Source organism: Lissotriton vulgaris, chromosome 2_2, assembly GCF_964263255.1.
Source record: "Lissotriton vulgaris chromosome 2_2, aLisVul1.2, whole genome shotgun sequence".
Classification (NCBI taxonomy): Eukaryota; Metazoa; Chordata; class Amphibia; order Caudata; family Salamandridae; genus Lissotriton; species Lissotriton vulgaris.
In genome coordinates this window covers 57,282,366-57,305,168 of record NC_141688.1, presented here as the reverse complement: position 1 = coordinate 57,305,168, position 22,803 = coordinate 57,282,366, and positions in this window count along the sequence as shown.

Genomic DNA, 22,803 nt, shown 5'->3' with positions numbered 1-22,803 from the left:
AAACATGCTTATAGCTGCCAACAATGACATATGCATGATCTAAGATGTAAGGGACTCATTCTTCTCGACTTATAGCGGTCTTTGCCACAGTTTTGCATGACATTCTTTTGGATAGACTCACTGTTGTTAGTCTCCAAGAAAATTCTATGGTTTCGTTTAAGTCCTTTTTAAAGGGATGTATGCAGGCATTTTTTTTATATCACACTACTGTTCCACCTTCAAAGAGATGAGATGTGGGTTCCACAAGGATCTTCATTGAGCCCTATGCTTTTTAATATGTATTTGACTCCATTAGCCAATTTAATTGTCTCCTCTTGTTTTAATTTTTTTTAATGCAGATCATACTCAAATCATCTTGTGTTATAAACACTGCTTGCAATCTGTGGTTGGCTGGATGAACACCAGCTCTCTCAGGCCTAACATTGATAAGATGAGATCCAAGTCTTTGGAAACCCCTCTATTTAGTCCATCAATTAATGGCCTGAGTCGTTTTAATGTTAATGTTATAGGGTATTTGTACAATCGTGTGGCTACTCCAAGGAGTGTTCCAGCGCTGAAAAAGAGAAAAGCTAAAGACCCTGAAAAGAGAGACCCAATTTACTCCCAGTCATACACAAATCTCATGATTGATGGAACAGCCAGGTCTTAAGTTGGCGTCTGTAGCTCAAAAGCTCTACTTCTTGTCTCAGAGACAAAGGGAGCGTGTTCCATAGACTGCTCACTACCACCTGGAAGGAACGTCCACCCTTCCTCGTCAGACATAATTTTGGCACCAGCAGCAGATGTTGGGTCGATAACCTCAAGGTACTAGCTGGAATATAAGGCAAAATTATTTTTCTAATATACTGAGCCCCACTGTTATGAAGAGCCTTAAAGGCCAACACAAGAGACTTAAAGGCAACCCTGTTCCTTACTGATAGCCAGTGGAGTGCTTTCAGATGACTTGTCAAGTGTGTTCTAGGCCCAACCGTGGAGATTGCTCTGGCGGCTGAATTCTGAAGACGGTTCAGTAAATACTTAGGGATACCTAAATAGAGCACATTGGCATAGTCCAGCCTTGACATTATCAAGGCTTGGACCACTGTCTTTCTATGGGACAATGGTAGCAATGAGAGGAAATTCCTCATCATTTTTAGCATCCTAAAACATATACCAGCCACTGATTGCACCTGTGTCTTCATAGAAAGATCTGAGTCCAGCATCACTCCAATATTCTTAACAGTAGTAACAGGACCTAAAGGAGCCGGTTGATCCTTGGGCCACCATTTCCGCCATTCATCATCCGGTGGGTGCCTAAAGAAAATAATTTCAGTTTTAGCAGAGTTTCAAGATAATTGGTTTCGTCGGAACCAGTCAAACGCAGCACTTAAACACAAATGTATTTGGTTTTCATTAAAGGGCTCATCTTTTTCATAAGTGAACAGAAGTTGTGAATCGTCGGCGTAGGTGTGGACCTTAGCGCCTAAGTTCTCTGCAAGAGGTGCCATATAGATATTAGAAAGAATGGAGCTCAAATCTGAGCCCTGAGGCACTCCAACATTCAGTGCAGGGATATCAGCTGAAAAAGTTGGCGCCCAGACAGACTGCTGACGGCCTTCCAAAAAGGAAGAAAACCACCTTAAAACCGTGGCCTCGAACCCACATTCCTTAAGCCTCTGAAGGAGTCGCCCATGGGGCACGGTATCAAAAGCCGCCGAGAGGTCTAGTAGTATTAAGACTGCTTTACCTCCTCGATCAAGGGTATCTTTGATACTTTCTGAGACCTCAAGTAAGGCGGTTTCATTGCTATAGTTAGCCCTGAAAACCGATTGGCTAGAATGAAGGACATTGGTGGCCTCAATAAAATTCGTAATAACCTTGTTTACATGCTTCTTCAAAGTCTTGGCAAAAAAGGGAGCAATATAATAGGCCTATAATTACTGGCCACCAAAGGGTCCGCTGAAGGTTTCTTCAGAAGAGGTAAAATTTTACCGTGTTTCTATCTAGCCGGAACCTGTCCACTGGACAAGGAAAGGTTCAGTACTTGATTCACAGCCGTATTTAAAACTTCTGCAACACTTGCTTTTATCATCGCTGGACAAGGATCCATAGGGGACCCGGATTTTAGTGTCTTCATAATAGTAAGGGCCAGATGTAGGTAATCCCAGTTTACCGACTCTTAAATACCGAATCATACCGATTCGGTATTTAAGAACAGGTAAATGGGAGGTAGGTAATTTTTCAGTAAAAATTACTGAATCGGTAAGTGTCGGTAATTACCGAATCGGTGCCTGCTCCACTCATACTTCCAATTGCCACAGTCTACAAGTCATCTTTGACACCAAAGTCTTTTTTTAAGTATAAATAAAATAAACTAACTGCCACCCCTTTTTAAGATGAAGGATGTGAGGAAAATTAGGCCTGGTTTGACCAGTTTTTCCAAGAACACTCTGGTTCCACCCTTCAATACTAGCACTCTCTGTTTCTAGGACTTACTACGCCCCTATTTCATAGGTTACAGCTATAGAATGTGGTAGCCAGACTCATTTTAGGATCTTCACAAATATACTAGGATGTTTTCTGCTTTTCATTGGCTCCCTCTACAGACGCAATGTCTTTCCAAGGCTTTCTGTTTCTGACATTAGTGTCCGTAAGGCTCTGTTCCTAGAAACTGCATTACATCTTTCTTCTTTCGATATTTACCTGGGAATCATTGTGTTCCAGATTTTTAGATCTTACAAACAATCTGAAATTCAGTAGGATGTGTACTAGCGGACTTGCTCTTTCTGTTTTCACTGCCCAGGCATGGAACAAAGTTCCACCAGTCATTAGTGCAGTATCTAATTTATTACATTATTGAAAACCCATCTCTTTCAGTTATAAGTCAGATGTCTTCTCTTTCATTGGCAGCATCAGGTTAGATGTGCAGGACATCTAACCTGGGCTTCTATTGGAATTCTATAACGCATATTAGCAAGCCCATTATCGAAGTTTTCGCTGCAGTTTCCTGCAGCAAAAATGGCGATAATTTTAACGAGGTTCTTGCTAATATTCCCCCAAATTCCTTTGGCAGCAACAGGACAGTGGCGTAACATTAGCCCCCGCAGAACGGGTCCCCAAGCTCCAGGGGGCCCTCTCAGCACTGCACACTGACTGAGTCGGCACTGTGCATGGGTGGCAGGCCCCTTACCTGAGAGCTCATGACTGGGTCCAGGGTGGGGGGGGCACCATCTACTTTGCAAGGGGGGGCCACCTCAGGTTTCATTACACCACTGGTGTAACTCCAAGGACAAGGATAAGGACATCAAAAGAAATATCAGAGAGAAGTTCCATCTGCCTTTCCAATCCCTCCAGCAAATGTGTACGTTCCTGATCATCTTAGACTGCCTTAATAACAGCTTTGATGTCAGAAATCATGGATTTAGCCATATACAGTGAACATTTACCAGCTCAGCGAGAAAGGTGAGATTCAGAATATCAGCCCGTGTCGGGGTCTGTCCAGAAGTGTTGGATAGGCAGCGCCACACTCGGAATTTTCTTAAATTGTCTCAAAAGTGGTTCTTCCAAAGTGCTTGAGCTATCAGCCAGGGGAAACCTATATTAGCTCTCTAATAAGCCAAAAATATGGTGTAGAAATTCTTTGGAAATGCATTAGCCTTTTTTGGTCCCCAAGAGACACACACCACTTTCATCTGAACATGTAACATCTGAATACCATCATGTGATGTAAAGTATTATTACTGACCTTGTTTTTCCTTCTTTTATAAGGACTGTAAGGGCCTCTACTACAATCCTTTTCGTCCTTTTTGTCCTCTTCTCCTCAACCTCACTAACCTCACTAACCGTCCGCCTATGTCTTTTAGGAGAGGGGAGCCTCAAAGTGAGGATGGAGAAGCTGAGAGAGAAAGATATCGGGGCATATTATCAAGGGCCTTACCTCTGCTCTTTTGGCTTTAAAAGTCAAAAAAGCGGAGATATAATGTTTTCGCCCTTGTGGGAGTGCGAGCTGGATAAACAGACGAGGAGGCTGTATGTAGTGTGCCAGTGGTGAGCGTTTATTGACAGTTTTTAAGGCTGCAGATTTTAATGTGGAGCTAAGGGGTTTCAAAGATTCCTCAGGATCTTGGGGTCTTGGCTTTTCTTCTGGGGAGACTTCTTCTTCAGTGTCTTCTTCACTTTGGTCTTCTTCTAAGCTAGGGCTTCTCCCACGGAGACTCATGAGAGGAAGGAAAAGAAGGTGCCATCAGTTCTGTCTTCCCTCCTAAGCCCACATACAAGGGCTAACCCGTCACCAAACAAATCTGTGACTCATGCGGTCTTGAAGGGGATATGTCATGGGGTCAGGGAATTACAGTGACTAGGGAAACGGGGTTAGTGGTAGGCTTGCGTACTGATTTTAGACCGAGGACGACATGTGTTAGAAATGCAGACTATGTTTTAATCTGTGGTCCGGAAAGGAAAAGTGCAACTAGGGGTCGTGAACCGGAGTGCAAACAACAACAACAACAAAAACACTTGTGCCCGTGATGTCCCCTTTTATATCTCTCTCACCCCCTCCCTGACCAGCCCTCTCCCGCCCCTTCCCGTCCCGTCCCGACTGACACCCTGACTCTGCCTCAACTCTCCAGAGTTGCGGCCACTCTCCAGCCTCCTCCTGTGGGGTCCATCAATCTTCGCTCCACTTTTCGTTGTCTTCACTCTCTTCTTTCTGGTTCCTCAACGTCCTTTGGTTTGGCGTCTTCCTGTCTCTCGTTCTCTTCTGGCGTATTCAGCTTCTCATTAGGTTGTTCGCCAGTCTCGAATGGTGATTCGCTCTTTTTGTCCTACCCGATTCATTCCTTCCGGGGTTACTCCCTCCTCTTCCATTGTCGTCCCCCGGCCCTAGATTCTGTGTGGGCAGAGTAAGAAGGGGTGTGTTTAGCCTCCCGGACCTTGACGTCGGATCACTCGAAACTATAGGTAAGTGAGTGTCTCTACCCCGTATGTGCCAGGGACTTGTCCGGTTCTGTGTCCCCTCACATCCCCTTTCCCTTGCTGTCTTTCTAGTAGGGGTTCCCCCTTAGGGGTAACTAGAGAAGAAGTCCACATTAATCTGTTCAGTCCCTTTCCGATGTTTGGTCTGGAATCTGGACGGCTGTAAACCCAGAAACCATCTTAACACCCTCTCATTGTTTCCTTTGTTGAGGGTCGACCACTCCAAGGGGGCATGATCTGTATACAATATGAACTCGCGTCCCTCAAGGTAATATTTCAAGGAGTCGATTGCCCACTTTATGACCAGCACTTCTTTTTCAATGAACGCATAGTTCCGCTTTCGGGGAAACAGCTTCCTACTAATATATAATATGGGCTTTTCTTCTCCCTGTCTGTTTCTTTGTGAGAGCACCGCCCCTAACCCTTGTTCGGCGGCATCCGTCTGTAGGATAAAAGGCAAGGTGTAATCAAGGTTGGCCAATACTGTGTCGGAGGTTAGGGATGCTTTTAACACCTCAAACGCTCTAGTCACCTCAGGGTCAGTGTTCTTTAGTTTTTCTTCGGTTTTTACTGTCTTTTGTTGGAGATCTGTGAGAGGGGATGCTATTTGAGAAAAACTGGGGGATAAATCTGCGATAATATCCTAGTAACCCTAAAAATGCACGTAGGTCCCTTGTAGTCTGCGGAAAGGGTATTTGGGATATCGCATTTAGTTTCTTGCTTTGGGGTCTTATGACGCCTTCTCCCAACAAGTAACCTAAATACTTCACAGTTTGGGCAGCTAGATGACTCTTTGCAGGTTGATTTTCAAACCATGCCGTCCCAACGCTTGGATAACTTGATATAAGTGGTCTAGGTGTTGTTCCCACATCTCACTGTATATGACAATGTCGTCAATATAAGCCCCAGCATATTTTTCATGGGGTCGCAAGATAATATTCATGGCCTCTAAAAAGTAGCAGGTGCCCAATGTAAGCCAAAGGGTAACACTTTAAAGTGGAACAAACCATCAGGGGTAGAAAATGCTGTTTGTTCTCTGTCCTCTGGTTTCAGGGGTATTTGCCAGTAGCCCTTACATAAGTCCAGGGTACTGATGTATTTTGCCCTTCCAATTTGTTCTATCATTTCATCTACCCTTGGGAGAGGGTAGGTGTCGAATTCAGAGATTTTGTTTACCTCCCTGAAGTCAATGCAAAAACGCACTAAACCATCTGGTTTGGGTACCAGTACTATTGGGGAATTCCACTCATTAGTAGACGGTTCTATGATGTTCATATTCAGCATTTGTTGTGCTTCTTCTCTGATGGTGTTTCTACGGGCCTCAGGGATTCTGTAGGGACAGAGTCGTACTTTCTTACTGGGAAGGGTTTTAATGGAAAGTTCCAATAAAGATGTTCTTCCGGATGTTACAGAAAAGATCTCTTGTATTGGTGAAAGTGCCTCGACTTGTTCAGTTTTCAATGAGTTAGGTAACTCACGGTCAATGCATAGGTCATATAAGGGTCTGTTCACTTCCATGCTCCCTACTATGGCCGGTTGAGGACCCTCCCATTTTTTAAGAAGGTTAACATGGTATACTTGTGAAGTCCCTCTCTTTTTGGCAAGTTCCAATCTATTCGTTACAGGGGTCACTTGTTCAATCACAATATAGGGTCCTTGCCATTGTCCTAGAAGTTTGTGATCAGAGGACGCCATCTTCAATAATACGGCGTCCCCAACTTCAAAAGTCCTAGGCTTGTTTTCTTTTGTCATATTGAACTTTTTGTGCCTCTTGGGCTCTCTCCATGTTAGTCCTAACTATGGTGCGAATCTGTTCCAAGTGTGTTTTAAGGTTGCTTACGTATTCTACTAGGGGTGTATTAGTGTTTGGCTCTGACTCCTATTTTTCACGTACCATATCCAACAAGGATCGTGGTTGAAGACCATATAAAAGCTCAAACGGGGAATATCCTGTGCTTTTTTGAGTTTTACACCAAATGGCGTACAAAGCTAAGGGCAATATGTCTTCCCATTTTTTTGATTCCAAGGCTAGCAGTTTTTTTTAAGTCAGTTTAAGAGTTGCATTATAGCATTCGACCAGCCCGTCAGTCTGTGGATGGTACGCCACCGTTCGTATCTTTTTGATACCCAGCTGGGTACATACCTGTTTCATTAATTTTGATACAAATGGGGTCCCTTGATCAGTAAGAATCACTTTGGGAAATCCTACCTGAGAAAAGACATTGATCATTGCTTTAGCTATGTTAGACGCATCCGGATTCCCTAAGGCAATGGCTTCTGGAAAGCACGTTGCATAGTATACTAAGACAAGGACATACCGGCATCCACTTCGCGAAGGCAAAAGTGGCCCAATGATGTCCATTCCTACTCTCCTGAAGGGTTCATCTATGATAGGTAGAGGCTGTAGTGGTGCTCTAGGTGGTCTATATCGGCTATTTTTCTAACAAATTGCACATTCTCTACAATACCTTTTCACTTGTCTGTAGATCCCCGGCCAATAGAATTGGTCTGTTATCAACTGCTCAGTTTTCTCATTTCCAAAGTGACCACCTAACAAATGACTATGAGCCATATACAACACCTTTTCACGGAAGGGGCCAGGAACTAACAATTGTGGGGGTTTGGAGACTTCTGGTTTTCGATACAACAGTCCGTTTTTAAGAAAAAAATAAGGACATACGTCTAAGGGGTCTTCAGTGGGTAGAGCCTGATTCCAAGCCTCCTGTAATACCGGATCCTCTCTTTGTGCTGCATGAAAGTTCCTGTCACTTTCCCAGGGATTAGTTTCAGTTTGAACCGGTAGGGCAGTTATAGGTTTCTTTTTCTCTTTCCTTCTCTGATTTATAGTCTTTCTCATTTTGGAATTGGGCTATTCTGGGTCGTCATCCTGGGAGAAAGGGGCTACAGTCCACCAGTTTTCACCCCTGTCTATCTTTGTTAAGCAACTGTGAGAGATGGGGGTAATTGCTCCCTAATATGGCTTGTTTGGGCAATTTAGGGATGAGACCCACTCTTAGGAGAGACCCAGGATCAGTAGCGTGTTTTATCGGAACATGCGTGGTGGGATACTGCTTAATGTCTCTATGAACGCACCAGATATTCACGGTTCCATCCATTTATCCCAATCCAGTAACCAAATCCTGAGGCCGTACCACGCTTTGTCGACAACCAGTATCAGCCAATGCAGTCATGGGTTGTCCATTCACGGTGATTTCACATCGATAGGAGGAAGTTTGATCATCTTGTGACAAGCAACAACAGTTTCTTACAATCCCTACTTCCATGGGTTCTTCCCTCTGTGGACAGAACCGTGCTATATGGCCCATGGTTCCCCAATTGAAACATTGGGGTCCCGGAGTAGGGACTCTGATTACTGGTGTGCTAGGTGTCCTATACACAGGTGGTCCTGGGACAATGGTTACAGGATTGGGCTTTCTTATCAATGGTGGTCGAGGAGGTGGTCTGTGTATTCCGCTGACACCAGCTTTCCAAGGGGTTTCTTCCCGACCTTTTTGTGATTCTTGGGCTCTACTGTAGGCGCTCGCGATCTCGACAGTGGCTTCAAGAGTAAGGTTGGCATGCTGTCTAGCCCATTTCTTAATGGGTGGGTGTAAGGATGATGAGTATTGTTCTACACACACCTTGGCCATGATCTCTTCTTTAGTGGCAGTGGTGGGTTTCAACCACCGGTCGGCCATATCTTTTACTCTAAAATATAGAGCACTATGAGTTTCTTGTGGACTTTGCTTGATCTGTCTGAACCACATCCTAGAGGTTTCTGCACCTACTCCTAACCTTTCTAGAATATATTGTTTTATCTCTGCATATGGAGTAACCCCTTGGATATTAGCTGCTTGGTAGGAGGCTTGTAGTTCTCCAGATAACAGTGGCCCCAAATATTGGCCCCGTTTATTCACGGGCCAAGCGGCTGCTAAAGCCATTCTCTCAAAGTTTAAAGAAAAAATCTGGATCTTCTCCAGTGACATATTTTTGCAAAATAACAGAGGGAAGGGTGCTTGGGGTTCTTTGTTGGCACAGGGCGTCCGCTATTTTTCCCATAGCGGTGTCGTGTGAAGGGGATACGTCGTGGGGTCGAGAAATTACAGTGACTAGGGAAACGGGGTTAGTGGTAGGCTTGCGTACTGATTTTAGACCAAGGACGACATGTGTCAGAAATGCAGACTATGTTTTAATCTGTGATCCGGAAAGGAATAGTGCAACTAGGGGTCATGAACCGGAGTGCAAACAACAACAAAAAAAAAACACTTGTGCCCGTGTTGTTCCCTTTTATATCTCTCCCACCCCCTCCCTGATCACCCCTCTCCCTCCCCTTCCCGTCCCGACTGACTCACCGGCTCTGCCGCAACTCTCGAGAGTTGTGGCCGCTCTCCAGCCTCCTCCTGTGGGGTCCACAAATCATCGCTCCACGTTTCGTCATCTTTGCTCTCTTCTTCCTGGTTACTGTGGTGTTCCTCAACGTCCTTTGGTTCGGCGTCTTCCTGTCTCTCATTCTCTTCTGGCGTCTTCAGCTTCTCACCGGGTTGTTCGCCTGTCTCGAATGGTGATTCGCTCTTTTTCTCCGCCCCGATTCCTTCCTTCCGGGGTTACTCCCTCCTCTTCCGTTGTCGTCCCACGGCCCTAGATCCTGTGTGGGCAGAGTAAGAAGGGGTGTGTTTAGCCTCCCGGACCTTGACTTCGGATCCCTAGAAACTATAGATAAGCGAGTTTCTCTACCCCGCATGGGCCAGGGGCGTGTCCGGTTCTGTGTCCCCTCACAGCCCTATTTACAAGGCAGTGCTAACATGCATTAGCGCATGTTCGCAGCCTTTTTAGTTACGCCTTGCTTTGCATCTCTAATGAGATGCAAAGTGGGCGTTTCCACACATAACAACATGTAAAATATCGCTGACTTTACATCACAATATTTACAAGCATTCCCCGACACACGTAGCGATAATACAATAGGTCCTAACCGCGGTTATCGCCTTATCATTTTCAGACTTAGCTTTCTTTATCAAGGGGGGTGGATTGTCGTACTACGACCACCAGGCGATATTTGCAAGGGTTTCCCTATCGCTGCAAGAATATCGCTGGATTTCCAGCGATATTCCTGCATCTCGCCGCTATTGCTGGAATTTATCTCGCCTTGGAGAAACGCGTTGGTAATTACGTGCTAACCAGGCGATACATTCCAGCAATAGCCGGGGATAACTGAAATAGCGCTAAGCACGCTTAGCGATATTTTTCTCCTTTTGTTGGTGATATGCCCCTCTTTGTTTAAGAGTGTTTTCCATTGTCTCCTCTCTTGCTAGTCAAAACAAGAAGCAGCTTTCCATCCTTTTACTCATAAAAGAGTGCGTTTTCCAATTCGCGCTACTTCTACACTAGTGCACATGGGTGGAGTACAAAAATAATGAAGATTCAATGTACATACTTGGAGTTCCGTTAGACACAGAGAAAGGCAGTGAGGGCCTACGATACAAGCGTGCAAGACAACAAAACCTCTGCAAATGCACATGTTTGGAAAACAACCTCAGATCCTTTGGTGCCGAAAGCACAGCTCACCTAAAGACAAACCCTGCCCCCTCCATCACTCATCCCACCTCCTCCCACTTCCTCCTGGGGAAAAATATGAGAAATTATTTTAAAATGAATCAGAGGTGGGGAACATATCTGGTCAGCAAGTAGAGCAAATACACTAAATATTCTGGACTAGTCATAGACTATAGTGGGAGAAACCATCTTATAGTCTCATCCCACTCTTACCATATACAGCTGGTCAAAGGTTGTTTTGGGCCTTCATTGGGAGGAGAAACCGCACAAGATTTCTAAAGAAATAAAGCATTCTTACTTATTCAGGAAACAACTCTTCTGTTCGGTCCGTTTTTCAAATGCAGAAATTCCTTTTGGCAACCACCAAGAAGGCAAAACTTTGAAAGAAAGCCATCAAAACCATTCCAAAAGTATTACAAGAAGCTGGATCAGAGTGGGAGTATCAAAGAACAGTGGTCCTGAAATGGCTGGCCAGGACTGGCCGGTAAAGGGAAGAATCCACAATTTCCTGGATACATGGTTGTTTATGACAACAGATGCCTGGGTTCTCAATATTGTGAAGCATGGGTATCAAAAACAAATTCTTTCCATACCTAAGGAAACATTGACACTTTCTACTCAAGTTTCTCAGTTTCCAGAGAAGAAGCTTGCTTATTGAAGGAAATACAAACACTGCAGGAAAAGAAGACAATTGTTCCAGTACCTCATCCCAGAAAGGTCAAGGGGTGCACTTGGCTGTTTTTCTGGTACCCAAGGTTTCAGGACGATTTCGCTTAGTGATATATCTGATACTCTTGAACAAATTCATACCTAAAATTCCGTTCAAAATGGAAACTTTGCAGAGAATTAGTCCCTTGATTCAAAAAGGTCATTATATGGTCACAATCGATTTGATGGATGGATGTATTCATGAGCCTATTTCAAAGGGTTATCAAAAGGTCCTCCAGTTTTGCTTCCGGGGTAGGCATTGGCAATTCTGGCTACTGCCCTTTGGTCTTTGACCAGCCCCAAGGGTGTTTACAAAGGTGGTGGCACCATCGGTGGCCTCTCTACATAGCAAAAGCATTTCCGTCTACTGATAACTGTATGACTGGTCGATTCATTCCCAGTTACATGTATTGGCATTGCAAGACACCTTTCTTATGAAAATTCTCCATGGTTTTATCATTAATCTCCTAACATGCCAGATGTCTGGAGAAAAATATCTGATATTTATAGGAGCAAGGTTCTGAACAGACTTGTGCAAAAGAAAAGATTGCTACGTATACATAGTACTCTTCTTCATCAGAAAGAAGCTCCTATGAGAAATTGGATGCAGAGTCAAGGGCATATGGCCTCCTGTGTAGTCACGGTCCCTTGGCAAGGCCCAGTCTGTGTCCTCTGTTGTGGCATCCAACAAGGTACCTGCAGCAAAGGGGGTCAGGATTAGAATTTGATCATTCCGCCTGCTGCGGAACTCGAGTACAGTCTGAAATGTTGGTGGCAGTCAAAGGATCTGATTGGTGGGGTCTTGATGCACCCTCCTCATTCAAAGGTTCTAACAACAGATACAAAGTTGAATAGCGCCACTGGAAAACCATACGTTAAAAGGAAGATGGAGTCAGATGGAAGATGTGAGATCCTCTAATTGGAGAGAATGAACAGCTGAGTTCCAACCATTTGTTGAGAAATGTAATGTATTGATCAACAATACAGTTACTGTGGCATATTTAAATCACCAGGACAGGACACTTTCACGTTCTATCAAAAAGTAGCATGCACTTGATCCAGCGCGGCTCCCAAACAACCCTCAAGTCTCATCCCACTTATCCTAGGAGCTAACTCTTTTACTCATCGGTAGGGCCCATAACACCCAGAGTCACACATCCACACATCACACTGCTCCTGAATCAGTGGAAAAGAAGGCGAGCTGCTGGATAGCGGGGTACCTTATTAACCTAATTCTAAAATGTATAAATTATATACATTTATGTGCATTTCAATTTTTACCTTTGAGCATAAGGAAATAAACATCAAGGTACTCCGTTATTTGGCCAATGGACCAGCTAGTAGAAGTTAGTTGATGGCGATTAAGACCAGCTCAATCACAATATTCCGATAATGTCACAGTTTAATTTGTCATGACTTTTATTTTAAATAGTAACAAACTCAAGTTTATATTTCATAGAAACTTTATCTAAAATTCAAAAAGTAAAGAAAAATAGTATTTTAAGTGCAACTTAGCCTTTATTAATCCATTTAAGAAATTGAAAAATTAGAAAACAAATTACCAGTCTGCCATAGGCGATGACAGAACTATAGCGAACAGGTTCCCAAGCTGACTGTCTTCCTAGCCTCCTCAATGTCACCCTCCGATCATAGAATCTCTGCAATCAATCTCTTCGCCCTATCAAATGTTAAAGTTCACAAATATTTCAAAGTCTGTGCACCATAGAAATTGTTCAAACCGACAGCATGTTGTGGTGCAAAATAAAATCCACGGAACCCACACTTCTCCTTTTCACGCAAGCTCTTTTATACCCTTTTCCCCTAACTATCTAACTCAAAATTGAAACTTTTAGGGTCCATATTCATTTTTCATTGGTCCATTAGAGGGGTGATGATGATCACCTCATGTCCTCCTTGTCCAAACCAGTTCTAGTTTTGCTATGTCATCCTCACATACTTTCTCACACCCAAAATTGTCCACTGTGCAATTGTCATTCTGTCCTTGTATCTTTTGTACATCATGAAGTTACAGCACACTTGTTTCCCAGGCTTTTAAATGGTTGCATCCTTTTGGCACATCTCCTGCTCAGTCCAAGCTGACCTTGACATCTTTCACTCCGAGCCCAGGCCATTAACTCATCGCTAACATTTTCGCGCAGGCGTAGGGGCCATTTCTCCCGGAGTTTCGCTTAAACAGCCATTTTCGTACTAGGCTGCACGGGCCTCAATGGGAACTAATATGAAAACAAACACTACAGACGTTAGATATAGAAATTTAGCCCTTCTGTTTACCTTCCACCATTCTAATTTTTCCCTGTTAGTAGTTACCTAGCAAAAAAGCAAACAGATATGCATCATTTCACTTACCAATTTCATTATTTTTGCCACAAAAACTTCTACCACAGGCACAAATACACACTTGTATCCGATTATGTCTAAAATATCACAGCTCTATATTAGTATGACTGATTTATTAACAAATTCGTTTTTAGCATATCAGCAATTAGTTTTCCCACGTGTGGTGTTTATACTATGTGCACTTGGTTGATTAGTTTTCATGCTTCATACTATTAATAAATGTTACAGTGATGAGAAAATGACTTTACAAGGGGTAAACAAAAAACAGAAAGTTTTGCCTCTCCCCAGCTCCATCAACTCCCCCTTTGGTGATTTTATCACCTATAAACACCCCAACTAAATTTCTTTAAAAAAACACGTTTCAGGTTCTTTTCATTTATACATCTTTTCTTTAAATTCTTCCAACTCTATTTCTCCCATTTCACGTTCTCTTTCCTTACTTTTTTCAATTCTCTTCCTTATCAGGTTTTCACTTTTCCTTTTTCTAACACATTTACACTCTTAATAATAATGCTAGAAAGATCACTATTGTTAAAGGTATTAACACTTTCCCTATAATTGAGTTACCTATTTCTACAAACCATCTCGTTACAGCAGAAAAACTCTTAACAAGTTTCTCTAGAGCACCATCAACCTCCAGCGGAATATTTTCTTTGTGTAATTCAGTAATATCCTTAATATATCTTTGAATGTTCTGACTTTTGTCAGGTATGTAGGTACAACAGTGTTGCACTTTTAAAACTCCACAAACTCCTACTTCTTTTGCCAATACAATTTTAAAGAGCAAGTCGATTTTGCATCACCATAGCTCTCATAGGAACCATTTCAGTATTTACCATTAAAAATCCTCCAGCAGTATTCGTTGATAAACAATATACTATTGTTGAAAATTTTCACATTTTATTTGCACTAAATGATATATCCACTGCTGGTATCAGTGCTTCGAAAATATCCCCTATTATTTCTAAAAAACTTTCCCTTCTTCTACGTGTTAATGGTTTACCTATCTCATGAATTCCATTAGTCCCTCTACCTACATGAAATATTTTTGGGAAGGCCAGACCTACATAACATGTACCATACCAATGGTTAGGTAACCTATAATAAGCCTTGTTGCCACATATAAAATAAATTCCAGGAAAAACAGGATCATTTTCACCTTTAAATCCCAATCCCCCTTTGATTATGTATGTGTCCTTACATTCACTTGCGCCTACAAAATGATTGTCATACATAGTGTTGTCTCTATGAATACACAGTTTCCCTTGCTGTGGTGTATCTAAACGTATTGCTACATTTACATTACTTTTATCAAGGCTTTCATCTTTAAACCTCTACATTGTTGATTTCGATTTACTTTCAGTTGCCTTTCTTTGATATCTAATTCTCCTTTTTTCAACCATGTCCAAGAAGACTTTCTCTTCCTTGCGCATCCTACATATTAGATTATATTTAAAAGCATACTCTAAAGTAATTTCTTGTGTTTCCAAAAAATGTTCACCAAAAACTTTACCCATTTTCATTTTGTTCAATCCATGTGTTATGGTCAAAGTTGCAAAAATATCATCTGAATCAGAATAATAATATTCTAATTTGTGGGAGCCGCTTGACTTACTTCAATCGGGCTTCAAAGCCCAGGGGGAGCCGCGGCAGGAGCCGCATCATCTCTGCACCAGCCGGCGCATAAAACAGCTCTCAACTCCCGCAATGCGGGAGCCGCTTGACTTATTCTCTGCCCACCTGACTTTCTTTCCGCCCGCTTCTCAGGCTTCGGACTTCAAAGCCCAGGGGGAGCCGCGGCAGGAGCCGCATCATGGCTACGCCAACCGGCGCATAAATAGGATTACAGTTAGGGGGTCAACCCGGCAGTCAGAGGGACCTGGGTAGTTAAGTGATATAGAAAGAGTGGTCCCTGACCAATTAGGAATAACTATAAATTTAGTAACAATCATTCATCGGCAAATATATTTATAGCACACTATTGTTTATTCACATAGTGTCAATACGTGTTTCAATTGTAAATTGCTTTTAACAATTGAAAACGGCTTCTCAGGGGAGTCTTGCAGGAGTTAATCCAAAGTCAAATTAGCATTATTATAACATCATATTAGACAGGTGTACAAAAGCACACTCTGATTATGTGTTTCAGTTAGTAGTCAACGTTTCGACCCTCGTTGTAGGGATTGTGCCCCTTACATGAAGGGTCTTATTCAGGACAGGGGGAGTGGGGTGGGAAATTCCTATAGGGAAAAAGGTATTTAAAAGAGATTATTAAAATTTCACTCAATGAAGGCTATATACACAGGGGTACATCAATTGATGTACCCCTGTGTATATAGCCTTCATTGAGGGTCGAAACGTTGACTACTAACTGGAACACATAATCAGAGTGTGATTTTGTACACCTGTTAACTCATGCAAGGCTCCCCTGAGAAGCCGTTTTCAATTGTTAAAAGCAATTTACAATTGATTTGTCACTTCACCTACCCACACCAATCCTGAACACTGTACTACCCCTCCCCTTCCCTCTACAGTGGGCACTGTAACGATGTTATTTATATGTGTATAAAAAACCTAAAAATGAAAAAATACAGTGAAACACGTATTGACACTATGTGAATAAACAATAGTGTGCTATAAATATATTTGCCAAATAATGTTTGTTACTAAACTTATAGTTATTCCTAATTGGTCAGCAACCGACTCATAAAAGCGGCTTGACTTACTTTCTGAATGCCTGACTTTCTTTCTGCCCACATCTCAGGCATCAGACTTCAAAGCCCAGTGGGAGCCGCGGCAGGAGCCACATCATCGCTGCGCCAGCCGGCGCATAAAACAGCTCTCGGCTCCCGCAGCGCGGGAAACGCGCAGGCGAAGCCCGGGCCAAGGGTGAGCCTGTTTGCGCCCGTTAGAGCCCAGAGGAGGCCAGGCTGGGCCATACCACTAACATTAGAACTGTAAGCTTGTGTTATATAGTTTTTATTCTTTCTGAGTATTGTTGTTTAGCCATACTTGTGTATTTTGGAAGGTCGGGGTTCGGCAAAAATGAGCAAATGGAAGCTGGGTGGTGGGATTGTAGGTACTCTTGATGCCTTTTTAAGTAGGGCAGAATCTGCATTGATGCATGAGATTCAATTGAGGGAGTGTAGGCTATCGCTTGAACCCCTGATTCCAACTGGTAGCTGTAGTCCAATAGTGCAGCCTTTCCAATAACCAATAGAATGCATCACCAACTCTGAAACGCACAGTATTCAGTCCCACATGACAAACCCTGATTTAGTGCCACCAATTGCGTTCATTTCACACGGCCAGGAATGCTCATCAAAAACCTCCATGGTTACCACAAGGGGTAAGAAGGTCAACGGGGGCATGGAGGGCGAACCACCCTAAAAAAAAAAGGAAAGGCTGTGGACCGGTAAAGTTAAATCCACCACCCCCAAGAACAGCTAAATGTAAGGCAGCCACCATTGGTAAAACAGGTGTCCATCAGCCAGTAGTAAACCCAACCGATAGCACTGCAGATCACACTACTAGTACAGCCCACTTAGTTCACACATCCCCACAGCTCAACATAGAAGATTTATGCTTGTTGATAGGAGTGAAAAACACAGCCATGATCGACCCCTTACTTAAAAAATTGACCTTGGTTGATGATAGACTAAAGAATATAGAACAGGGTATCTTCAACACCAACCAAATCAACCTTAATCACTCTAATGAGCAGGAGGATGTTGGGATAGTTAATCAACAGGTGGGGGTACTTGACATAGTGCAAAAGGTAATTCCAGTAAACATTCGCAATAAGTCGGCTTCTATTGCAACAGCCACAAGTTCTGAGCCCAAATGTCCCATTCATTTAATTAATGGTATATCTATGACAACGAAGCCGCAGCAAGGGGAGAGTGGTTTTAGGAGCAGGCCCCTAGAGATATCTGAGACTGGTGATATGAACCCACATACTTCTTTGCATCTCCCCACGGAAGCCACTCCGTACACAGTGCTTCTTGCCAATGTTCCAAGGCTTCCAACCGATGCCCGGGAACATTGGTCAACGTTACAAAACAAGGCTTTACACTTGTTGGGTAACAGGACAGGAATAAGAGACCATCTGTTTTCTGAGTTCAAAATGGCGCGTAGAATCCCTTGGATTGGGAAGTCACGCAGGTCCCTACCAGGTGATTGCATGGTTCTTAGTTTAAGATCGCCAGCACTGGTTCAATACATATTGGAAACGGCTGGGCATTGTTTTACCAATGAAGGCGATATAAAAATTCTTCAGTTGTTTTTTTTTTTACAAATCGCAGAGTACACCTAGGTTTAATGAGTGGCAGGGATTTCATAGACTACAAAATCAATATGATCATCCAGTGCACACAAGTAACCGTTTTGAAACCCTCTCCTCTCTAGAGGAAATTGATTGACTGGGAACAACTAACTATTCCCCATCAACAGTTTTAAAGTAATACATGGGTGAAGAGGAGGTCGACATGAGTCCTGGTAGCTCCACCTCCGTCGTGCTGTCCAAAATTGAGGACGTTTGTAAGGGCACACAGGAACGCAGTTCCATCACAGTGTAGGTGTGGGGTGTTCACCCTCGTTGAAAACAAGCTTTAGTGGTATTGTGGATGTATCTCCCAAAAGTGCAGTAGTATGGCCCCTTAAAACAATTTGCAACCCCAGCTTGGCTTACTGGAACAAACCCAGGCATTAGATGTCGAGGTAACAAGTAGTTGTGATAATATGATTAATGGTCTTTTAAAAATTCATACGACCAAAGCTACCTGGAATATTGCAGGGCTATCATCTAAAACTGCGTCTACAGACTGGTCATCATTTATTGATGGCTTTGATATCTGGATTTTCCAGGAGATCTGGTCCTTGAATAGAGTCTATCACCCGGGCTTCCTATGTAGAGAAAGAAAGTGTAGCAAACTCTAAGGGCGTAGATAATCCCTAGAACATAATCCAAACAGAATAATAGACCCTCCAAAGCATTCAAATAACTGTGTGCTGAAACAGTAATTTATACAAAAATTCTTCAATTTATTTGTTTTGTTTTTAGTATATTTTGTTTGTTATTTTTATCCTTTGTATAAATTTCATTTACTTGTTTAGTTCATTGTTCACATTTAAAAAGAACCTTGGTGTATAATACATAATATTCAAACATAAGCAAAAATTTGATTATTTACAACTAAAGACGTACAAAGACAGTAGGTGAGAACAGAAAAAATTACATAACCACAATTACAAAAGCAAATTAACCCAGTGATATACGAGATATTCAGTCGTTGGAATGATTGATGAAGGCAATGCGGTTGAATGGAACTACGCGCGTTTCGGCCCAAGGCCTTCGTCAGGTGACCGTCATTCGTATATTATAAATAAATAGAAAAGGTGATATAACCTAAACAGACAAAACAAAAAAGATATAGATATATCAACAGCTCAGACACACATATTCATTTCAACTATTTACAGTGCAGTTTCTGTTTCTGTATTTTTAGGGTCTATAACAGTTTCAATACAGATGTATATATGTACAATGTTATCATCTTAGTGCAACCACCTAATTATAATCAATGCCGGACCATCTAGTATTTTGCTTTACAGATGCATAGATATCTATTTGATGATTGTTGTTCCATATTGGCTAAGTTAAAGACCGTCACTTAAAATATATCCCTTTTTGTTACATTTCTAAATGTGATAGTTTTACTGAAAGGTTTTCTGACCAACAGTTCCATATTAGACACTAAAGTTTCAGAAGGAAAGGAATCCAGAAACAGAATAGATGTAGACACAGATAAACAACCTTATACACTCATCCTAAAGATACCTTTACTAATGAAAAAGGGGAATATAGCCATTTTTACTTACACAACAATGGACAAGTTGACGAATTAACACTTCGTTTCCTATGGCGACAGTTTTAATTTCATTTGTATCGAGTCAGTTATGCTGAAAAATAAGTAAGCACCCATTTTTAGATATTGATATCCAACCATATACCTTTAGTCTTAGTCTTAACTACTCTATAGTAAAGGTGTACCTTATTTGTTCCTGCAAAAAGACTTTCTACGCACTGAGTCACGTGTGGATTATAGTGAGTCTAGTTAATTGGAGATAGAAGCGAATCCTTAAGATCTTTATTCCAATGGGCTGATTCTAAATCAAATGAGAGCAGCAAGAATTACTATTTATGTAAATTAAGATTTTGTTCATGCTATATAGATTACATTTAGGTCCATTGCGAATTATATGTTATTTATGTCGCAAAACCTCTCACACATTTCACACCAAAGGGAGATCCTAACAGTGTATGTCTTAATTACCTCACACACATCGCAATTCTAGCCTTATAGGAACACTTTACAGGTAATAAATGCCTACCTCAGATGTCCGATGATTAATATTTGTAAAGTATTTTCATGGCAACCCGCAGAAAATGTCAAAGCTTTTGGTCATTTTCCTTGTAGTCAATCTGCACTAAAAAGATATAAAACGGCACTATTGTACTAGGCATGATACCATTGCAACTCGCCTCTCTAATAGTGTCTCTTAAGGTCATTACCTTGATATAGTGACGCTGGCACATGTACGGGCTGAGAATAATAGATTATGCAGCCACTGTTAAAGAAAATAGAGAACAAAACCACTATTATAATGGGCGTAACCATAATAAGGATGACTTATCTAAATTAAGAGTCTAGTTTGACCAACGCGATGTCGCTTGGGAGTTAGACACATACCTTTGTATTGTGACTTTCGTGCGTTCAGACGGGGGTTCTGGTCGGTCGATTCTTCTGAAGTCCGCGATCTAGACGGACTGAGCGGTTTTCGGCTTTTTATTTAAGAAAACGCGCGCTCGTTTGCTCGCACTACGTACTTTACAGCTGTGGCCAATTGCTGAAGGCGCGGCTCGATGACGTTTAAAAAAAGAGAGTCACGAGTCACAAGAAACCGCATAGAGGTCGAAAACAGACTTATTGCCGAATGAGAGTTTGTAGTTTGACCACCGGGGCAACTAAAAGAAAGACTTTAGTTTGTAGTTTGATAATAGTCTTACAGAGCGCAATATATTTTGCCTAAATTTATATGCAATTACTGTTTAAAGACCACATATTATAGCTGACAATTCAAATGGAAAGGATGTGTTCATATCCAGACGATAGTTAATGTCTGGATGAAGTGGCATATGTACTCTATCTAACAATTTAGTACATGGTTAAAATTAAGTACATCTCTTTTATTTAAGCACATACTCAGATAATATCATTAAAGGATTGCTTGCTGCCATGGAATTTCGGAATTAAGACCTGATTTAAAAGTGTCCAAAGTGAATATCCAAAACACTTCTCGTTTACGACGGATTTTGTCTGTGTTAATGCCTGCTTTAGCCACAATTTTTTCTAAAATTATCCACTGGATATCTTCAGGTTTGTGATCCTTATCCAGATAGTGCGATACTAAAGGGGCAGTTAATTTTCGTGTACGAATCGCTGATTTATGTTCCGTGATTCTAGTACTTACGGAACGCGATGATTCACCCACATAGCCTTTATTGCATGGACAAATTAGAAGGTAAACAATGTTAGTAGTCTTGCAATTTGTCATGGTTAATAGGGGAATAGCTATGTTATTGAACGAAAATTCAGCAGTTTCAATAGTTAGTGGACAAATTTTGCAAGTTCCACACTTATGGTTTCCAATCACTGGGGCCCCAGTGATGATATCTCTTTGGCTCAAGGCCTTCTGAGTTGGCATCCTTGATCTGACAACTATGTCCTTGATATTTTTGTTTTTCTTATATGCGAAAAGAGGTTTATTTATAATTTCATTTCCGCTTTTGTTGACATTAAGGATATGCCAATTTGCATACAGGATTTGTTGGATTTGTTTATTTAACATGGAGTGCCTAGTTACGAATACTAAACTGGCATCTCGTTTTTTGTTAGTGCCTGTGAGGAGATGTTGACGGTCATAATACCTAGCTCCATGTTAAATAAACAAATCCAACAAATCCTGTATGCAAATTGGCATATCCTTAATGTCAACAAAAGCGGAAATGAAATTATAAATAAACCTCTTTTCGCATATAAGAAAAACAAAAATATCAAGGACATAGTTGTCAGATCAAGGATGCCAACTCAGAAGGCCTTGAGCCAAAGAGATATCATCACTGGGGCCCCAGTGATTGGAAACCATAAGTGTGGAACTTGCAAAATTTGTCCACTAACTATTGAAACTGCTGAATTTTCGTTCAATAACATAGCTATTCCCCTATTAACCATGACAAATTGCAAGACTACTAACATTGTTTACCTTCTAATTTGTCCATGCAATAAAGGCTATGTGGGTGAATCATCGCGTTCCGTAAGTACTAGAATCACGGAACATAAATCAGCGATTCGTACACGAAAATTAACTGCCCCTTTAGTATCGCACTATCTGGATAAGGATCACAAACCTGAAGATATCCAGTGGATAATTTTAGAAAAAATTGTGGCTAAAGCAGGCATTAACACAGACAAAATCCGTCGTAAACGAGAAGTGTTTTGGATATTCACTTTGGACACTTTTAAATCAGGTCTTAATTCCGAAATTCCATGGCAGCAAGCAATCCTTTAATGATATTATCTGAGTATGTGCTTAAATAAAAGAGATGTACTTAATTTTAACCATGTACTAAATTGTTAGATAGAGTACATATGCCACTTCATCCAGACATTAACTATCGTCTGGATATGAACACATCCTTTCCATTTGAATTGTCAGCTATAATATGTGGTCTTTAAACAGTAATTGCATATAAATTTAGGCAAAATATATTGCGCTCTGTAAGACTATTATCAAACTACAAACTAAAGTCTTTCTTTTAGTTGCCCCGGTGGTCAAACTACAAACTCTCATTCGGCAATAAGTCTGTTTTCGACCTCTATGCGGTTTCTTGTGACTCGTGACTCTCTTTTTTTAAACGTCATCGAGCCGCGCCTTCAGCAATTGGCCACAGCTGTAAAGTACGTAGTGCGAGCAAACGAGCGCGCGTTTTCTTAAATAAAAAGCCGAAAACCGCTCAGTCCGTCTAGATCGCGGACTTCAGAAGAATCGACCGACCAGAACCCCCGTCTGAACGCACGAAAGTCACAATACAAAGGTATGTGTCTAACTCCCAAGCGACATCGCGTTGGTCAAACTAGACTCTTAATTTAGATAAGTCATCCTTATTAT